At 36.1% G+C, this 12,123-nt stretch overlaps 1 pseudogene; it reads left to right on the forward strand.

The window, feature by feature from the left end:
• Positions 1 to 2,259: 2,259 nt before the first annotated feature.
• Positions 2,260 to 4,674, forward strand: LOC147557308 (uncharacterized; annotated as a pseudogene).
• Positions 4,675 to 12,123: the final 7,449 nt, after the last annotated feature.

Consider the following 12,123-nt stretch of genomic DNA (forward strand, 5'->3'; position numbering starts at 1 on the left):
GGACTTAGACTTTGCTGAAGTCTATACTGAGTGCAAAAAGAGAGTTACAAATCAGTACCATTTGCAAGATGAATTTATTTTTAGAGGAAACCAACTCTGCGTGCCAAGAAATTCTGTTCGGGAGTTGCTGATTCGTGAAACACATGGCGGAGGTCTTTATGGTCATTTTGGGATCAACAAAACAGTGGACATGCTTCAAGAGCATTTCTTCTGGCCCAAGATGGTACGAGATGTTCATTCCATCATAGGACGATGTGCCACGTGTCAAAGAATGAAAAGTCATTTCCAACCAGGTTTGTACACGCCTTTACCTGTTCCAATACAGCCCTGGGATGATGTGAGCATGGATTTTATTGTGCGACTACCAAGAACTTAGAGGGGAAAAGATTCTATAATGGTGGTAGTTTGACAGGTGCAGCAAAATGGCCCATTTTATTCCTTGTCACAAGACTGATGATGCTAGTAGGGTTGCTGACTTGTATTTTAAAGAGGTTGTACGCCTTCATGGTATTCCTAAAACCATTGTTTCTGATCGTGATTCAAAGTTTCTGAGCTATTTCTGGAAGACTTTGTGGAGATTACTTGGTACTAAGCTCCTTTTTAGTACTTCTTGTCATCCACAAACTGACGGTCAAACAAAAGTGACAAATAGAACCTTAACTACTCTTTTGAGAGGCTTGATAAAGAAGAACTTGAAGGAATGGAATCTGAAGCTAGCTCAAGCTGAGTTTGCTTATAATAGGTCAACAAGCTACACTACAAGACATTCACCCTTTGAGATTGTGTATGGTCTTAATTCACTTACTCCTATTGACTTGATTTCACTACCTTTGGAGTTTAAGGCAGAGTTTGAAGCAAAAGAAAGGGTAACAACAATGAAGAAGCTACATGAGAATGTTCGGGCAGAAATTGAAAGAGCAATGAGAAGTACAAGAAGAAGACCAACAAATACAAACGTGCTAAGTCTTTTGAACCAGGAAACTTGGTCTGGTTACACCTAAGAAAGGAGAGGTTTCCAAACAAACGCAAGTCGAAGCTGATGCCAAGGGCAGAGGGTCCTTTTAAAATACTTGAGAAGTTTGGTGATAATGCTTACAAGCTGGAGCTTCCAGGTGCCTATGGTGTTTCAAGTACTTTCAATGTCGGTGATCTTTCTCTATATCTTGAAGACGATGAGCTATCAGATTAGAAGACAAATTCTTTCCAACCCGGAGAGTCTGATGCGGGAGCACCAGTGCTGAATCAGCCGAAGATGGAGCAAACAGAGTTGGAATCCGCAAACCCGCCTACCAATGCGTTGACCGTTACTTTACTGAAGTTGGACCACTCAAATGGATAAATATTGTCTTTAAAGAGGGTTCTCGAAGACTTGAAGAGTCATTTTCGTTTTTATTCATCTGCATTAAATTTAGTATCGTATTTCTACATTCATGCATTTAAACTAAGTTGTTTCCAATGTAACTAGTTTATACGCATATAGCCTAGCATTTAATTCCCTTTTAATGTATTCTCCTCTATATAATGAGGCTTATTATCAGTAGAAAAATCAGAAAAAGAATTTGAGAAATTGTAGAGTCTTTTGTGACTTTGGATCTATTTAGATCATTTCCTTTATCCTCTAGTTTTCGCAGGGGCAGACCCACATTGGGGCCCGTTGGGTCACATGCCCCCACGTCCCAATGTGGAATCCCCTTAAGGATACTAGTCTTCCTTTAACAGGAATCCCTTTTACTCCCGTAGAAAGTTTCTTTTATCAGTTTTTCAAGTCAAAAGGCAACTTATGCCCCTTTTCATTGCGCACGTAATTAATTCCAACTCACTCAACAACCAGGCAACATACCTTCCTTTAAGGCACGATTTCCAATTTAGCAATTCTAACTCCAAATTAAATTAGGTTACCACTTTAGAAGTTTCTAAGTCCAAATTAGCTTAGAATTTAGAGAAGTTATTTAAGATCTAAGTCTCCTCATCTTCTTTATTAGTTTATATTAATTACTAAAGAGGACTTCTTTAGTTGAATTTAGAGTACAATTATTTTGATAATTCTCTTATTGTTTATGTGATTTCATATTCATTGATTTGAATTTAAACTAAGGTATTGCTCTTCTCCTTTTCTTTCTTATGTTTGTGTGTATATATATATATATATATATATATATATATATATATATCAATGTTTCATCGAAAACTAATTATGTGTTACATTCGTTAGATATTCAAAGATAATGGAGAGATACTTTAAAAGAATAGGTACCGTTAATGATTCTTCAAATATTAAGAGATTTAGCAGTAGTTCAAGAGAGAAGGCTAAAGATCTCATTGTCAGAATCTACAAAAGAAGACATCAATTTAGAAAAAAATTGTGCTAACATTGGACTGTCATCACCAACAATAGAAGAAGCAAACCATTCAAAAAGTACACATGACAAAATAGACTTGACGAGTCTTCCTGCAGATCCTGGAATGCGAACTCCAATTTTAAATTATCATCCCAATATTCGAGATCAAGTTCGTAAAGCATATCTATTAAAAGGCCCTTGTCAACCTCGCACCCATGCTTTTCCTATGACGATTTTTGGAAAAAAGGCACGGAGATTTAACCCCGCTTAGTTTAACGAACATGCTAACTGGTTAGAATATAGTATATCAAAACGTGTTGTATTTTGTTTATATTGTTATATGTTTCTTAACAGTTGCGATTCTTTTGTGGCTGGAGGATTTTCAAACTGGAAGAAAAAGGAAAGGTTGCAAGTTCATGTTAGAGGAGTCAATAGTGCTCATAACAATGCTTTGAGAAACGATGAAGCTCTATTAAGACAAGAACAACATATTGAAACAATGTTGTGCAAACAGTCTGATGAAGTTCGGAAAAATTATCGAATTCGTTTACATGCATCAGTTGATTGTGTTCGATTTCTTCTTAAGCAAGGTCTTCCATTTCGGGGACACGGCGAATCTGAATCCTCAAGCAATAGAGGTAATTTTATTGAATTGTTGCAATGGTTGAGAGATAAAAATGAGGGTATTAAAGGCGTCACAATGGAACAAGCTCCAGAAAACCTAAAATTAGTGTCACCTAAAATTCAAAGAGATATTTCAAATGCTGTTTCCTTTGAAATTATCAACAAAATTATTCAAGAATTGGGTGAATCTAAGTTCTCTATTCTTATTGATGAATATCGTGATATATCTACAAAAGAGCAAAGGGCTATGGTATTACGATATGTGCATGAAGGTCAAGTAATTGAGCGGTTTGTTGGTATTGAGCACGTAAGCAGTACAACATCACTCACACTTAAGGCAGCTATTAATGACTTTTTTTCCAGACACGGATTAAGCATAGACAGATTGAGAGGACAAGGATACGACGGGGCAAGCAATATGCAAGGTGAGTTCAATGGTCTTAAAGCACTTATTTTAAGAGAAAATGAGTGTGCTTATTTTGTTCATTGTTTTGCTCGTCAACTCCAATTAGCTGTTGTTGCTGTAGCAAGGAATCATATAGAAATCAACGATTTATTTATTTTGACGGTTGATATCGTGAATATTGTTGGGGCATCTCCAAAACGTCGTGATCTTTTTCGAGAAAAACATTCTGATGTAATCTTTGAGGCCCTTAATAATAATGAGTTTTCTAGTGGACAGGGACTAAACCAAGATAGGAGTCTTGCACGAGCTGGTGACACACGATGGGGATCACACCACAAGACATTAGTAAGTTTGATTAACATGTATTCACCCATAATGGGTGTACTCGAGACGGTGGCTGATGATACAATATCTGATAAAAAATTTGAAGCAAGGGTTTTGTTGAATTCTGTTTAGTCTTTCAATTTTGCTTTATGTCTCCACTTGTAAAAAATATATTGGGAATTACAAATGATTTGTCACAGACACTACAAAGAAAAGATCAAGAGATTGTGAATGCTATGAAATTAGTAACAATATGTAAGCTACGACTACAAGAAATGCGAGATAGTGGTTCAGATTCTTTGCTTATTGAAGCATCTTCTTTTTGTAAGAAAAACAACATTGGAGTTCCTAATATGGATGATATGTTCATACGCGATGGGCGACCAAGGCGTAAAGCTAAAGAAATAACAAACTTACATCACTACCGTGTCGAGTTATTTTATACTGTGGTGGATATGAAACTTCAACAGTTAAATAATCGTTTTAATGAGGTGAACACTGAGTTGCTTATTTGGTTGGCTAGTTTGAGTCCGATCGACTCATTTATAGCATTTGACAAACAAAAATTGATCCGTCTCACTAAATTTTACCCTAAAGATTTCTCTAGCGTCGACTTAATAGTGCTTGAAGATCAACTTGAAAATTATCTCATTAATATGCAGTCTAGCAGCGAATTTAATGGATTGAAAGGGCTAGCTGATCTTGCAAAAAAGATGAAAGAGAAAAGGAAAGATAAAGTGTATCCATTGGTTTACATGTTATTGACATTGGCATTAACCCTTCTAGTTGCAACTGCCATAGTGGAGAGAGTATTTTCTAGTATGAATATTGTAAAAAAATAGATTACGCAATCGAATGGGAGATGAATGGATGAATGATAACTTGTTCGCATATGTTGAGAGAGACATTTTTTATTCTATCGATAATGAAGTTATTATGCAGCGATTTCAGAAGATGAAAACTCGACGTGGTCAACTATAAATTGTATTTAAATATGACATTATAAATAAATATGAATTTTATGTTATTTATAGTTTCAGTTATTATTTTCAATATATGCCCCGACAAGCCAAAAATCCTGGGTCCAACACTGGGTTTTGGAAGAGCCATTGGTGGTGGAAACTTTATCCAAGTGTGGTGTTTACTCAACCGGTTTCTTTATCACTTTGTGGTGGCAACTTTATCAAAGTGTGGTGATCCGGATCTTCCTAGTTACTTGTTACGATTTTACCTTCACTCAGTATTCACACATCAGGCGAAACACAACAATATTCGTGACCTTTATGTATAAAGAAGGAGAGATTGAAGAAGTTAAGAAGTTGATTGGAATGAGGGTTATAGGGTTTATTGAAGCTGGTGGGAAAAGTGATTATGGTTGAATGATTTATTATTTTGTGCTTCTTGTTGTGTTATGTATATGATTCATTGAGCAAGTATCTCTCCCCTCTCTCACTCTACATTATTTCATCTTGAAGTATTAAAGGCTTAATCTTAAAGTAGAAAACAATAAGAATTTTGAAGGTTTAATCGTAAAGTCGACCACACAATTTTTTCATGAGTTTTATATGACGAATGATGAAATCAATTCCAAACTCAAGATTTCGTAGATACACACTCTTAGTTTATATTCTCAATTTACAAATCGAGTTTGCAAGATATGCAACTCAAGATTATATTCTGCAAAGCTTGCATATCATGTTTGCAATCTATATTTTGCAAATACAGTTTGCAGTTTACATTATGCAAACACATGTTTGCAGAACTTGTTTTCAAACCAGATTGTTGGAAACACATGTTTGCAGAACTTGTTTGCAAAACAGATTGTTGCAAACACATGTTTGCAGAAAAACGTAAGGAGAAAAACGAGTTTATTTTTTCAAAAAATGTATTGAAAGTGGATCTTGTTAGAAAGCTAATGAAAAATCATTTCTAAATATATAATTTTTATAGAAATCCGACATCTCAAACAAAAGGTATATAGATTTAAAGATTAAAGAAAAAATATGTTTTTTTTTTTTTGAAACCAATCGAAACCATATTTCATTTATAAGTGATTCGATCACATGTTACATGGATGATAATTCTTATTTCTTTGATAACTACATGAGAGAGTTACATACCTTTAAATGTAAAGTGCTTCATGAAGGGGAAAAAATTGACTAGACACAGACACAAAGAATCCTATAGATCGGGAATTAAAGACCCTAAAGGTCGACAAAAAGAAAATTACAACAATAATATTATACTAGTAAAAGTGAAATCTTAATCGTTCTTTTTTTTGACTTGTAATTTCATCTTCAATCTTCTTGAATTGTTCATCGTAGAATTCGGCGATATTGAATCTGCTTTTCTCATTGACATCTTTATCCATACTTCCATTCCTTAAACATATAAAATCACCAACAAGTTGATTAAATCCTCCATCGAATTTGATTTTTGTAACTTTAAGAAATGCATATGTGATCCATGTTAGAGAGAGAAGAACAAGAAGATGAAGAATCCAATAAGAAGAACTGTGTAGAATAAGATTTGATTCCATAGAATCTCTCTCTAAAACATACATTCAATGATCTTATTATAGATACTCCCTCAGTCCCAGAATGAATGACCTATTTTGAAAACCCAACTTATTAAGGGAACACAATAAAAAAGTTGAACATAACTTTAAATAAAGTTGTCATTAAATTTATAGTAATGGGTATTATTGAAAATAGCGAAAAATTCATTTCTTTATTTTTAGAAATAGGACTCTAAAATGGGATAATCCAAAATAAAAATTAGGTCATTCATTTTGGGACAGAGGGAGTATAACATAAACAATAAAGAGGGAAATCCGGAGGAGGGATCCGTCCTCCAGAAAACACCAAGATCTGGAAAGTAGTTTAAAAGAGAGAGAGAAGAGAGGAAACGGTTATTCAGGAAAATAAAAGAATTTATTTACACAAAATGACAAAAGAAAGTATTTTAGTCTTTGTATATTTTTTGACCAGAATAATAATTTTGAAATGTTTGTGTTTTTTAACTTATTTTCTATATTATTTTGCCTTATATAGTTAAAACCCCATACACTTGTACCATTCTATGGTGCTTAAAAGCCATTTGTTATTGATACCCTATCATCACAAGTCAAATAAATGATCAACTCACAGAGTCAAACATACATTACAGAGTCAAACATACGACATCTGATGTTAGAGTAGATGCACGATCAATTAAGCAAACAACAATTTGCATGAGACTACAATTAAGACGTGCATGTAAAAGGAAACCAAGCTACCAGTGGGGCCATATGGAGGCCACATAGGGAATAAACCTTATTGATTAATTTTTTTTTGTTCACTCATTGTTAATAGATTTTGCCTAACTGAAATTTAAAAGAGGCAAGAAGAGTAAGGTTGTGTTTGTTTTTTTATTTTGGTCTGAATCTGAATTCTCTGAATCTGAAATGACTGAATTGAATAGGCTGAATCTGAATTAATTGAATTGAACTCCAAGGAAAAATGTTTGTTTTTCAACTGAAACACTTATTCCTGAATTTTCTTTTGACACTTATGCCCTCAATTTTTATTTTCAATGACCATTGACACAGTTAATTCCTTTTTGAAATTGTAGACCAAATAAATTAGGTTTTCTTGTCATTCACTCCCCACTTAAACCTAATTTATGGCATATTTCTCTTCTCCAAACCCTCTTCCATTTCTACTCATTTCTCTCTCTTCTTTCTCTCTCTGCAATTTCAACTGATCAACCCACTAAACCTTTCATGTACCAATTCATATTTAATGTCTACAATACAGTCTTTCACGGCTATTTTGCAGATTCGACCAGTTAAAAAACCCTTTAGTTGTTGCCGTTTTTGAAGATTTTGGAAGAGAACTTCACACAACTTATTCTCCTTAATATTTAGGTAGCAGAAATCATCAAATAGGGCTTGTTTGAAAGGTAGCAGAACTTCACACAACCCACTAAACCCTTAGTTCTTGCCATTTTTACAAATCTGACATAATACTCAAGTTTTTTGATACGATCTAGTTTGAAAGAAGGAGAGAGAAGCTCCGACTCAGGCGCATTTTCCGATCATAGTCCGGTGACTCAACTAACCCTAGAGATCGCAGTGCACCACTCCACCGCTAACGCCCTTGCACAGATTCTTTGAATCTGGTATAGCGCCGAGTGGTAATCTGAGTGCATCGATAGGAAGTTCTGTGTCTCAGGGCCTTCATCGGAGAAGGGGTGTTCGTAGATTCCCGCCGGCAGCAATTCTCCTCTGGAGATCGCAGCAAACCGCCCACCGCTAAGGCCATTGCTTTGAATCTTGGATTCTAGCATAGCGCCGTCTGGTGCGTTGAGTGGTATCAAAAGGGGGTACCGTCTCGCCGGAGGTAATCGATGGCAGCCAAGAGTGGTATTCATGTTTATATAGAAAGGAAGAGAATTCTTCTCTCCAACCTTAACGATGGCCGATTCATTATCTCGGAGCAAGGTTTTTATAGGGATTGGGCCATAATCCTTTCGATCGGAGGCATGAACAGCTTGAAGGAATTCACTTTTAACGCGATCAAAGCCATCAACAAACACAGGGAGGTACAGAAACTTGCTATTTATCGTGATGGATCCAATCTTTGGATGTGGGAAGTGATGAGGAACAAGAGAGGTGAGTACATCTGGGGTCACAGGATAGGCGACGGCGACAACAGTAAGAAGTCTGATGGGCCTAAAAGGTTACCCTAAATAGGTCTACACCCGCAAGTGCACGGGTGTCAAGTTGTAATTTTTCCGGTAAGACCGGTTCGTTCCTCAGAGATTAGTCAAATTCGTTCTTAAACTAGGAAGTAATAAGATTTTTCAAATGTTTTGATTTTGGTTTTAAAATGAATAAAATATTAAAAAAATAAAATTACGAAAATGAAAAATAAATACAAATGATACAAGGAACTCAGGAAATTGGGAGAGCCTAGAGTTTCTGAATTCACCACATAAAATCATTTTTAAGAGCAAATATTTAAATAAATTCAATCACTCTTTTTTTCATAACTCGGAATTCAAGGTAATGAACTGATAGGTGCATAATTTACATGTTTTGTCTATCATTTTCTTATACATATTTTCTAGTTTTTGTGTAAATTATCCGTTATTATCATTACTTTTGGTATTTATGTATCGTTTCAGGCTACATCTCGAAAAAGAAGTGGAGTCACGCGCGTTAAAGGAAGAATTGATTAACGTCACAGTTAAGAAGTTATTTCAAGAATTTCTCGCGTGGGATTATAGGGAATTGAATTACGAATCCAATGGCGAAAGAATCAGGTTATTCCGATATCGTATGAAGAAGCTATGAGCACCACAAGAACGAGACCGAAGCAGCTCAATCGGCGGAGTGCGACGCAGGCCGGGCATGTGGTCCAAGAAGTCGTGGTTAGTATACATACTACTGTAGTATTGTATATTATAACTACAAAAATAGGAAGGTGTGGGGCCCTTCCTATATTATACTAAAACAAAGAAAGAAAAAGGGAATGAGTTGCTTATTTGGGCGTGAAGATCTTTAGGGCAAGAAAGGAAAGAAGGTTTTTTTTGGTGTTTTCTTTTTGGGAGAAGGCAGCAGCTAGGGCATCAAGAGAGAGAAATAAAAAGAGTTAGAAGGCAGCAGCTAAATGGATTAACAGAGAAAAAGAGGAGAATAGAAGAAACGTGTGTTCTCCATTGGTGTCGGTATCAATAGCTTTTGATCGTTGTTTGATTTCTTTGAATTCTTCTTCTATTATAGTTTAATTCCAAGAACAAATATGAGTAGCTAATAATTTCATTGATTAGAGATGTAGTCTATGTCACGAATATGTTGTTAATTAAATTATCCTCTCTTAATCATTAATCGATTAATACTATTCATGTTTTACAGTTTATATATTTTAGGATTGGATTTTTGTTCGTTTAATCTCATGAGTTAGATGACCTAAAATCACATCTTTAGCTAAACTAGGGTTTCGAACCGCAATAGGAGGAAGCCTTTGTTACACGTAGCTTAATATAATTGCAAGCGACGAGATGTTGCCAAGCAATTATGTGTAAAACATGACCTAGGTTAAATCCGAATAGATTTTATATCGGATTGCTTAGAATAACCTCGACCCATAAATACCATTACTTCCGTTAGGTTAAACTTGAGCAGCTTGCATCGAGTTATTTAACGAAAAGAATTCAAAGAGCGGCGGCCTGCGCCTTTGAAGAAATTAGGGGTTTTGACGGAGTAGACCTGAGATAGGATGCTTTAGGGTTATTAGTATTAAGATTAGTATTAAGATAGATATTAAGTTTGGTTAACAACATGTTCGATGACGGAAGATGAATTCTCTAATCAATTTACTCCACCATAGTATTTAAAATCCTTCGTATTGTTATCATTTTTAATTTTCGCAACAATCCCCCCCATTTATTTAAGTAGTCAAAATTAGATAACAACCATACCTCTCTGTGGGATCGATACCCATTCTAACCTTATACTCTAGTTTAGTGTGTTGGAAGAAAGAATAATATTTTGGTCGGTTGACACCCTATCAAATTTTGGCGCCGCTGCCGGGGAGGCAACGGATTGTTATCTTGTTTTTATTACTTTAATTTTGTTTCTATTTTTCTCTCTTTTCAGGTACTGTTTATGCAACTTCGATCTGGTACTTTGCTGAAAGATTTTACTCGAGCAGCGAACACCCCTTTATCAGATTCAGATTTTGAAGTAGAAGAAAAAGCCATGGGTGACGCGAATCGTACACTCAAGGATTTAGCTTCTCACAAGCTAGAAACTCAACAATGGTGTATCCAGACGACATCCACTTTTGAGATCAAGCCAGGGTTGATTCGTGAGCTACCGAAGTTCCATGGAATGACTAATGAAGATCCAAATAAGCACTTAATGGATTTTCATAACATAGTCATGGCCATGATACCAGCAGGGACTGATGTTGATGAAGTCATGTTACGAGCTTTTCCTTTTTCTTTGATGGACACAGCTAAAGAATGGTTGTACTATCTACCTTCTGGTAGTGTCACGACTTGGAATGGTTTGAAGAAACTGTTCCTAGAGAGATACTTCCCTGCGTCCAAAGTAACTCAGATTAGGAAAGAAATTTGTGGTATTAGGCAAATGCCAGGGGAGACACTATATGAATGTTGGGAACGTTACAAGAGATTGGTGGCTAGCTGTCCACACCACCAATTTAGTGATTTATTGATTATCCAATATTTTTATGAGGGCCTTCATGCTACTGATAGAAGTCTTCTTGATGCTGCAGGTGGTGGAGCTTTGGTCAATAAAACAGTAGTTCAAGCTAGAGAGTTAATTGAGAACATGGCAGCAAATTCTCAACAATTCTCTAATCGTGGATCAGAATCACTCGTTCGAAGGGTTAACGAAGTAAGTGAGGTTGTCGAGCTTCGTCAGCAAATGGGCAACATGACAGCAATGATACAACAAATTGCAGCTGCGATAGTTCCGTCATCTACCCAAGGTTGTGAAGAGGGAAACGGTCAAGTCAACGCTATTTTTCCAAATCAGCAAAGACAACGATATGATCCTTATTCTAGCACATACAATCCAGGGTGGAGAGATCATCCAAATTTTAGCTATGCAAACAAGCAAGCTGCAGTTCAAGGGCCAGGTTTTAGCCGTCCGGGTGGTATACAACAACAAGTACAACAATCACACCCAGTTCAGAACTCAGAATCGTCAGAAATGGTTGCCATGATGAAAAATATGACATTGATGATGCAGAAGAATCAGCAAGCTAATGATAATGCAATCAAAGAATTACAACTGCAAGTAGGCACGATGGCAACTGAGATCAATCTACTAAAGGCACAGGATAGTGGGAAACTCCCTTCTCAACCTCTTAATCCAAGAGAATCAGCCAATGCAGTGACTTTGAGAAGTGGTACACGAACTATACAACCAGAAGATGCTGAGAAGAACGAGGATCCTAAGGGGTCGACTTTGGAGAAGCAGAAAACTAATTGTTCTGAAACGAATGAGGTACTTGTAGAAAAATCTAAATCTCGTATTGCTTCTTATATTCCTCCTTTACCTTTTCCTCGCAGATTTGCTAGCTCTAAAAAAACGGAACAAGATAAGGAGATTTTGGAGATATTCAAGAAGGTTCATGTGAACATTCCACTCATAGATGCAATAAGGCAGGTGCCGAAATATGCAAGGATGTTGAAGGATTTGTGCACCAACAAGAAAAGACTAATTGGGAATGAGGTAATAAGAGTGGGGGAAAATGCTTCAGCTATCTTGCAAAAGAAACTCCCACCAAAATGTAAAGATCCTGGTAGTTTTGACATCCCTATTGTTATAGGCAACACATTGTTTAATAAAGCCATGTTAGATTTAGGAGCATCAGTTAATGTCATGCCTGCGTCGATATATGAATCCCTTAA

This window comes from Eschscholzia californica, unplaced genomic scaffold (assembly GCF_041429995.1).
Source record: "Eschscholzia californica isolate CP2 unplaced genomic scaffold, dmEscCali1.0.p SCAF_2, whole genome shotgun sequence".
In the NCBI taxonomy this organism is placed as follows: Eukaryota; Viridiplantae; Streptophyta; class Magnoliopsida; order Ranunculales; family Papaveraceae; genus Eschscholzia; species Eschscholzia californica.